General features: G+C 38.8%; 1 long non-coding RNA gene across 1 annotated transcript; it reads left to right on the top strand.

Annotated features, from left to right (window-relative positions):
• The first annotated feature begins 2,593 nt into the window (after nt 1–2,593).
• On the top strand, nt 2,594–7,665 carry LOC127666231 (uncharacterized). The gene is made up of 4 exons (XR_007973574.1): nt 2,594–2,682; nt 4,985–5,106; nt 5,539–5,777; nt 7,320–7,665. It is a non-coding gene; the product is annotated as an uncharacterized LOC127666231 (long non-coding RNA).
• The last annotated feature ends 1,326 nt before the right edge of the window (nt 7,666–8,991 follow it).

Below are 8,991 nucleotides of genomic sequence, written 5' to 3'. Positions count from 1 at the left end.
GAAAACATAGGAAGGGGGCATGCACATCTGCTCTGGAGAGCCATGCTGTTTGGTTTCGGAGACCTGGTCCTTGCTTGGCTTTCTCCTTCCCCGGTGGTGTGATGCTGGGCAGAGCAATAATTAATCCCTCTTGTTTTGAGGATGATTAACCAAGAGAAAATGAAAGTGTGTACACATGTGCTGGGCTCAGTACAGAAGGAATTGGTTTAAGTTTTAAAGTATGCTTTATCTAGGGGCATGAAAACCTAGAAGTGTGTTTGGCATCTTGTCAGGAGGCCAGAAAACTGGTGGTGAATTCTGTCACCTAATCTATTTTTTGTTTTTTCTTTCCTTTCTTTCTTTCTTTCTTTCTTTCTTTCTTTCTTTCTTTCTTTCTTTCTTTCTTTCTTTCTTTCTTTCTTTCTTTCTTTCTTTCTTCCTTCCTTCCTTCCTTCCTTCCTTCCTTCCTTCCTTCCTTCCTTCCTTCCTTCCTTCCTTCCTTCCTTCCTTCCTTTCTTTCTTTCTTTCTTTCTTTCTTTCTTTCTTTCTTTCTTTCTTTCTTTCTTTCTTTCTTTCTTTCTTTCTTTCTACTCCAGATTTTATAGCCCCCATCCACCCTCTGACTGTTCCATATCCCATACCTTGTCCCCACCCCTCTGTCTCCACAAAAATATCCCCACCACCCCACCCAACCAGACCTCTAAACTCCCTGGGGCCTCCAGTCTCTTGAGAGTTAGGTGCATCCTATCTGACTGATCCCAGATGTGGCAGTCCTCTGCTGTATATGTGTTGAGGGCCTCATATCAGCTGGTGTGTGCTGCCTGGTTGGTGGTCCAGTGTTCGAGAGATTTCGCGGGTCCAGGTTAATTGAGACTGTTGGTCCTCCTATTGGGTCACCTTCCTCCTCAGTTTCTTCCTACTTTTTCCTAATTCAACTTCAGAGGTCAGTAGCTTCTTCCATTGCTTGGGTGCAAATATCTGCATCTGACTCTTTCAGCTGCTTGTTGTGGTCACTATAGGTCTCTTGTTGTGGTCATGCTAGGTCCCTTTTTGTGAGTGCTCCACAGCCTCAGTAATAGTGTCAGGCATTGGGACCTCCCCTTGAGCTGGATCCCACTTTGCACCTGTCTCTGGACCTTCTTTTCCTCAGGCTCCTCTCCAATTCCATCCCTGCAGTTCTTTCAGACAGGAACAAATATGGGTCAGAGTTTTGACTGTGTTGTGACAATCCCTCCCTCACTTGACACCCTGTCTTCCTGTTGGAGGTAAACTCTTTTCAGATCCCTCTTCCTAATGTCAGGTATTTCGTCTAATGTCCCTCCCTTTGAGTCCTGAGACTCTCACCTCCCAGGTCTCTGATGCATTCTGGTCTCCTCAAGCTCTTCCCTCCCGTCTGTTTCCATTATGCATTCTTGCAGTTTTCATCTGTGCACAGCTACAAGTAACTCCATGTCCAAGACAAGGATGGTGGCATCTTAGACTTCAGCAGAAGAAATGCTCCCTCTATGGTGTCCTGCCACTCAGTGTAATTCAATCAGATTAATTCCATTTCAAACATTACAGTTTATCTTGAATTTCTTGAGCCCAGAGAGGCACATTCCAGTAGTTAGTATTTTATAAATGCAGCTGTGGCTATCATAAACTGTAACTGGCATTTGAAAAGTCCAGCGAACCTATTCTAAGTAGAGCAGAATAATTGACTGTTTAGGACTTCCCTGCTGTATCTTCACACTAGTCAGCACATGCGTGTATATGCACACTTGAACAGCAGATATCTATATTTGTCAGTGCACATTCAGCAGAGCTTTTGCACATATGGGAAAGAGATAAGGTTTAGGTGGGGGCTAAGCATATGAGAAAGAACAAGAGAGAGAGAGAAAGAGGAAGAGGAAGAACATCATTGTATTTCATCTTGTCTACAGTTGGGTGTGGCTGTCTGTTTTTAGCAGGAGTGGTACCGGCATGGCAGACCCATTTTAAAAATATTCTGTAAACTCCTTGGCACAGCCACTGGGGCACAGGTGACCAAGGATGACCCTCGTTAGGGATGGAATGTGTTCCCCACTGCTGACACCATGGATCAACACAGCCTTGGTGCCTGAGGCCTGGAGAGTTTGAAGCTTTAGCCTGGACGGTTGCCTTCTACCCATGGACAGGACAGCAGTGGGGAGGAGAGCCTTCTCCTAAGGCTGTGTGATCCAGAGGAAGAGAGGGAGCACAAAGGTATGAGCTCTGTCATTACTGTAGCTGACTTACAAGTTTGTTCTCCTTGTGCATGGTCTGATTTTGGGATCTTCTGAGCAGGGAGAATCTTGGTGCCCTTGTTGTAGATAGCAAAAGTGATTTTCCTTTAGTTCTTGTGTCGGAAATGAGAGAATTTTGTATCTAGTTTCTCCTCATTATTGAACTCCTACAATTACTACTTCTTTTACAACCAATTAAATATTTTTCAAGAGCTTATATCTAATCTCTGCGACTAACCTCTTGTCATGAAGAGATAAGTTGCTTCTGAAGTTTCTGTGGTGCTTGGCAGAAATGTCCCCTCTATGGTATCCTGCCACTCAGTGTGATTCAAACTAACTCCAAATGTTAATTTTGTTAATTCCTTAGCTGAATGACTTGAAGAGGTCCTTCACATGCTCCGCAGCCTCATGTGTGAATGGTGGGCACAGAAACCTTCCTGTCACCTTAAGAACATGGGAGGTATGCAGTGGATGGCATCAACCCTCACCGTGGCTCTCACAGGATGCCAGCAATTCATGCCTAAAATGTGACTCAGTAAAATGCTCAAATAGCAACACTGAGAAATACCCACTATGCTTGTCAAAAGGATGGGAAACCAAGTCTCCTCAGGGTATTCGCTCTTGTAAAACCAGGAGACACCTGAAAACATGCCGTTCCATAGATACCATCCTCTTTCCTGCAGCCCATCCGCATTTGTACCCTCTTTCGTTTTACTTCAGACAGGAATCTCAACATAGTCCAAAGGTCTCCTCTACCTTTGCAACCCAAAGTTCCAACCTAATTAATGGCTTTGGCTTAATTTTTAATTAGGCTAAATATAACTTTTTTCATTCCTAATCAGCCCCTAGAGAATGCTACTCCTTAACTAAACTTTCTGTCTTTCTCAGAACTGTCATCTTTGCCCGAGATGTGGGTCTTCGAACACTATTTTCTCTGTCACATGTTCTAAAATTTTATTAGAATTTCTTCATATTATATAACTTTGTTGTACCCTTTCTCCTCCCTCAGTTCATCTCTGATCCTCTCTATTTCCCTACTGACACAAATTTATGTACATTCTCATCCTCTGTTAAACACACACACACACACACTCACACACACACTCACACACACACACACACACACACACACAAAACAAAGAATCTTTAAAAGAAAGAAAAAGAAAAAAAACCTTATCAAAACAACAAGAAAAACTACACTAAGGGAAAATTGGAATTCTTTTTATGTTGGTCAGCTACTAGGCAAGGGGCCTTCCCTACACTGTGGTTGATACACCCAAGGACAATCCATTGGAGAACATTGATTTTCCCTTCCCAGCAGGTGCCAGTTGCAAATATCTTCTTGGATGTAGAGAGACCCTCCTTTTTATATTCAGTAATCCCATAAAAACATAAAAACTGGACACCATAATATACACACAAAACCTGTTGGACAAAATTAAATAAAGTAAAATAATAGTGTCTATTACAAAAAAAAGGAAAAGCCCTGACTCAGTATTATGAGACAAAAACTTCCAAGGATGCCATTTAGTGAGTTTTCTATTGACCATGCACAGTGGGGCATGATGCCTTATTTAAGAGTAGCTTATTTCCCCAATGAAACTCCCTTAGAGATAGGGTCTGGGTTAGGGATGGGGATATGTGCCCACTTCTCCTTCCTGCTCTATGGCACCACCTGGTGCAGATCTGTGCAGGTCCATACACGCTGCCCCAGTCGCTGTGACTATATATGTGCATCAATGAAAACAGTGGAGTGTCATTAGGAGTCACTATATTGCTACATTCCTTTGTAGAACAGTTGTATTTGGTTTTCCTCTAGATTCAGGGGCTATCTAGTCTCAAGTTTTTTGTCATGTTAGATATGGGTTACATTTTATGGAAGGAGTCATAAATCAAATCAGATACTGGTTGACTAACTCCCACAAGCTTTGTGTTACCAAAGCACTAGCATGTCTGTCTAGGAGGCAGGTCACTGCTGTAGATAAAAAGGATTGTATCCAGATTAGTGTTTATGTGTCTCCTTTGGTAGTGTGCAGAGTACCTTCTGGTACCAAGAGTCCATAGGGGTGAAGGTCTAGGTAGGCTCCAGGTCTTAATTCCTCTGCGTTCAGTGAGTTGTATATTATTTTGAGCAGTAGTGCCTTGCCATCAGTGTGGAGACCAATCCATAGCCTTTGCAACACCTGGGACTTTTTGGTGTTTCACATGGAACCCCTCTGGCCAACAACTCAATTAAATTAGATGTGATCTATTCCTGGTACCCAAGCCTGATGTGGTGAAGAGAGATATCCAAGTGTGACTCTATCTTCCTCATTATTTGACATTCCACTTAGATCATCTTCATTTGTGTATATTCTTTAAGAAGTTTCGATTGTGTTAGGTTTTCATATAGCCCCTCAAATGACCCTTAATTTTTTCTTTTCCTCTCATATCCCCTTCTTCTCCATTTGACCCTCTCATTACAGTCCTTGCTCCCATCTCTCCACAACATCCCTTCCTTCAGAGATCTCTCACCTCTCATCCCATACTTTGTACTCATCTCAATAGTTTTGTGGATTATAGGTTGTTTATCTTTGACTTTACAGCTAATATCCACTTATAAGCAAATGTATACCATATTTATCTTTCTGGTTCTGGCTTACCTCACTCAGGATGATGATTTTCTAGTTCCACCCATTTTATGATTTTATTCTTTTAACAGCGGAGAAACATTCCATTGTGTAAATGAACCACATTACTTTTATCTGTTCATCTGTTGACAGACATCTAGGCTGTTTCCAGTTTTTGTCTATTATGAATAGAGAAGCAATAAATGTGATTGAGTAAGTGTCTCTGCAGTTGGATGAAACATGGCCTATACCCAAGTGTATAGTTGGATCTTGAGGTAAATTGCTTCCTGACTTCCTAAGAAATGCTATAATGATTTCCGTAGTTGATTTCCATAGCTGCATGAGTTTTTACTCTCACCAGCAATGGATGAGTTGCCCTCTTGCTCCACATCCCTACCAGCATGAGCCATCATTTGTTTTATTAAAACAATAAAACAAATTGGCTTTTTTGACAGTGTATGATGGAAATCTCAAAATAGTTTCTATTTGCATTTCCATGATAGCTAAGGATATTGAACATATCTTTCAGTGTTTTTCATTCATATGAGTTTCCTCTTTTGAGAATTCTGTTTATATCTGTACCTCATTTTAAAATTGGATTATTGGGTTTTGTGGTGGGGTGTCCAGTTTTTGAGTTCTTTGTGTATTTGGGATATTATCTCTCTATTGGATGCACAGTTGATAAGACAAATTGTCTCATTTTGTAGATGGCCACTTTGCCCTATTGATGATGCTCTTTGCTGTGGAGATGGTTTTCAATTTAATGAGATCTACTGGATTAATTGTCAATTTCAGTGCCTGATCTAGCCATGCTCAGGATGATAAGCATGGGTCTACTTGGATTTCTCTGCATGGAGCCATTAAGTTTTACCAGAACCATTTGCTGAAGATTCTGTCTTCTTTCCAGTGTGTATTTCAGAATTTATCAAAATTCTGGTGTCAATAGGTGTGTGGATTTATATTCAGGTTTAAATTGTATTTCATTAATCAAAGAGTCTGTTTTCATGCCAGTACCATGCTGTTTTTATTACGATAGTTCTGTCATAAAATTTAAGGTCAGGGATAGTGGTACCTCAGCTATTTTATTATTATTATTATTATTATTACTACTACTACTACTACTCAGGACTGTTTTAGCTCTATTGGGTGTTTTGTGTTTCCATATTAAGCGTAAATTGATTCTTTCAAGATTTGTGAATAATCATGCTATTATTTTGATGGGGATTTCATTGAATCTGTAGAGTAATTTTTTAGGAGGAGAATTTTTACTCTATTATTCCTACCAATCCATAAGCATGGAAGATCTTTTCATCTTCAGATAACATCTTCAATTTCTTTCTTAAATTAAAAAAAATATTATATAAGTCTTTCACTTCCTTGGTTAAAGTTACCCCTTTATATTTTCTATTATTTGTGACTATCATGAAGTTGTTTCCCTGATTTCTTTTGTATCTTACCTGTTATTTGTATATCAGAAGGCTACTGGATTTTGTCAGTAATATTTGTATTCTGCCACTTTGCTGAAGGTGTTACAGGTCTGATTAAATTGCTTCCCTGATCTTGTTTTAACTCTGGTAGGTGGTATGTACTAAGAAAACTAGCAATTTCTTTTAGATTTTCCAATTTTGTGGAGTATAGGTTTTTAATATACATTCTAATGATTCTCTGATTTTCCTCAGTATCTGTTATTATGTCCTCATTTTATTAATTTGGATGTTCTCTTTCTTCCCTTTGATTAGTTTGGATAAGGGTTTGTCAATCTTACTGATTTTGATGTACATATTAGAAAATCTCTTTTGTATCATCATTTGTATATAGCATTCATATGTCATTTGAAATAAAATACTTTAATAAATTCTGCTAAGTTAGTTACTGAGCCCTATGACTGAAGCAGAGAACATTTCCAGCATTGTAAATTCCACATACCATGTCCTCTTCAATAACATCTCTCTCCTCATATCCCACCTCTCTTTAGCATCAGGTGAACATTTCCAGTACCCTGTAAATATGGTTTAGAATTGATTTTTCTGATTTGTGTGATCAGAATACCATAGCTGTGGCCTTTTCTGATATATTTGCTACAACTATCTATATATACCCAATCGTTCTAATCCTTATCCAGTGAAATAAAACTAACCTAAGTTCCCCCTTTCCCATTTCTCTTTCCTCTTTGAAAGTTCTGCATTGAAAAACCTTGGATTTTAGGTGTAAATATGTAAGGATTACATATTTAGGATTACATATCAGGAGTTATACATAATCTATATTTTTCTATTTCACACAACTATTTGGAGTACCTTCAAGTGTGTCTCTGTGTGTAAATATTTTTTCTAGAGTTCATGAAAGTTGTACGTTTTCTGAAACTACTTAATGCTGACATGCCTTTACGCAGATGTCTCAGTGGATAGGTAGTTGAGATGCTGAACATCGGGTTCTAAGAAAAACATTTCTTCTGACTTTTTTTTTTCTTTTGCTGTTATGAGCTCAGATGGACTACAAGGAGAAATACACCCACTGGGTCTTCTATCGCTCAGATATTCAATTCAGCACCATCTGCTTCTGCATCACTGATTATCATCATATTAAATCGACTTTCAAAGACAGAGCCTCTGTTCAGTCCTTTTCCAGAGGGAATGGGTATTGCTCACCTGTGAGTCTTCTTGAAAGGGAGGTTCGTTATGTTTAGCCCTTGGTGATGGCACACTGCTGGTGTGCAGACTGCTTTCAGAGCAGTATGGTCCTGCTCTTCTTCCATACACCTGAGATACTCTCTTTAATCTTCCTGAGTATTTCAAGCTTTAAATGTTTTCTTTTTTAAATCTTCTATTAGAACTATTACGATGTATTTTTAAAAAATAAAAAAAAAATTAATTTCTCTCTGTTTGTGTGTGTGTGTGTGTGTCCCAGAGGACAACTTTTCTTTCTAGGAATCCAACTCTGGTTATCAAGCTCAGCAGCAAGCACTGTGACCCACTGATCCATCTTAGCCATCATTTCCTCAGCTCTTAAAACTTGTATTTGTCAAGTCTATGTTTCCCATTTGTGGTATAATTCCATGTTTTTCTTTTCTTCGACATTGTTTTGTTTCCAGATTTGCCTATTGACAATTTGGGGACTTATACTGAATCATTAGGGAACTCACATTTTTGCAGCAAATTACTCTCTGTTTACAATGAGAAGTAGAACAACAGAGGAGAGAGATAAAGGGCTGGCTTGCAGCTCTTGCTCTGCCAGGCTGTGTGTTTGAGCTTGTCTGTTCCTGCAGATAAGGGCCAGGGCACTGTGCTGTGTGGGGGTCCTCCAGCCATTGTTAACTTCATAGCCAATACAGCTCTTGCTTCAGGCAAATATAACCAAGGTGGAGGTCAAGCAGTTAATATTATATTAATATTAATAATTAATAATAATTAATATTTTATTAATATAAAAATAACAACAAAATTACTAATTTCATAGACACTTGATGGAAGGCCATACTTTACATGTGTCCCCATAACTTATTTAGGGATTGTTCTTTGTCATTTTTTTGACCATCTAACTCCTATCTACTCATTCTATAAGTTGTTGGATACTTCTGTTAAATAGATGAAAACAATTCAAGTTTGTTCACTGCTTTCTCTTTCTTTACATCTGTGAGTAAGTTGGATGATGGAGTTACAGATATTTGTCTACAGTATCTGTAAATACACAGTAACTTAGAGTCACACTGTACATACTGGAAGAAAAGAGCCTTGGGAGAGAAAGGGAGATGGGAGTGTGGAGTTGGTGAAGATTTTAGTCAAATAAAGAGTCAATGGGAAAATGAATGAAGGCAAAATTCTCAGATGGGAAATTTAGCTAGCTTTTGACCCTCTTTAACATCTCTAAGAGCTCTGGAAACAAGATTAATTGAGTAGGCTTCAACATTCAAGGAGCCCTGGCTGGGGGTGACCTTATAGATAAGAGCCAAGTGAACCTTAAGAATATTAATTTTAGCTTTCAAAGAAGTGGATTTTCTTAAGTTTATGGAAGAAATAACATGTTCTTTCTTGTATGCATTGTTTCTATGAACTGAATAAAACCATCTCTTATTTTGTGGGTGTTCTGGGATTTAACTAACAAGATTTATTCAGATGCCAAGAAACAGCTATTTAAATCTTTGAATCAGATGTAAACATAAT

The sequence above is a fragment of the Apodemus sylvaticus genome, chromosome 15 (genome assembly GCF_947179515.1).
Source record: "Apodemus sylvaticus chromosome 15, mApoSyl1.1, whole genome shotgun sequence".
Classification (NCBI taxonomy): domain Eukaryota; kingdom Metazoa; phylum Chordata; class Mammalia; order Rodentia; family Muridae; genus Apodemus; species Apodemus sylvaticus.
The sequence above is the reverse complement of the archived record's forward strand: the minus strand, read 5'-3'. Positions and strand labels throughout refer to the sequence as shown.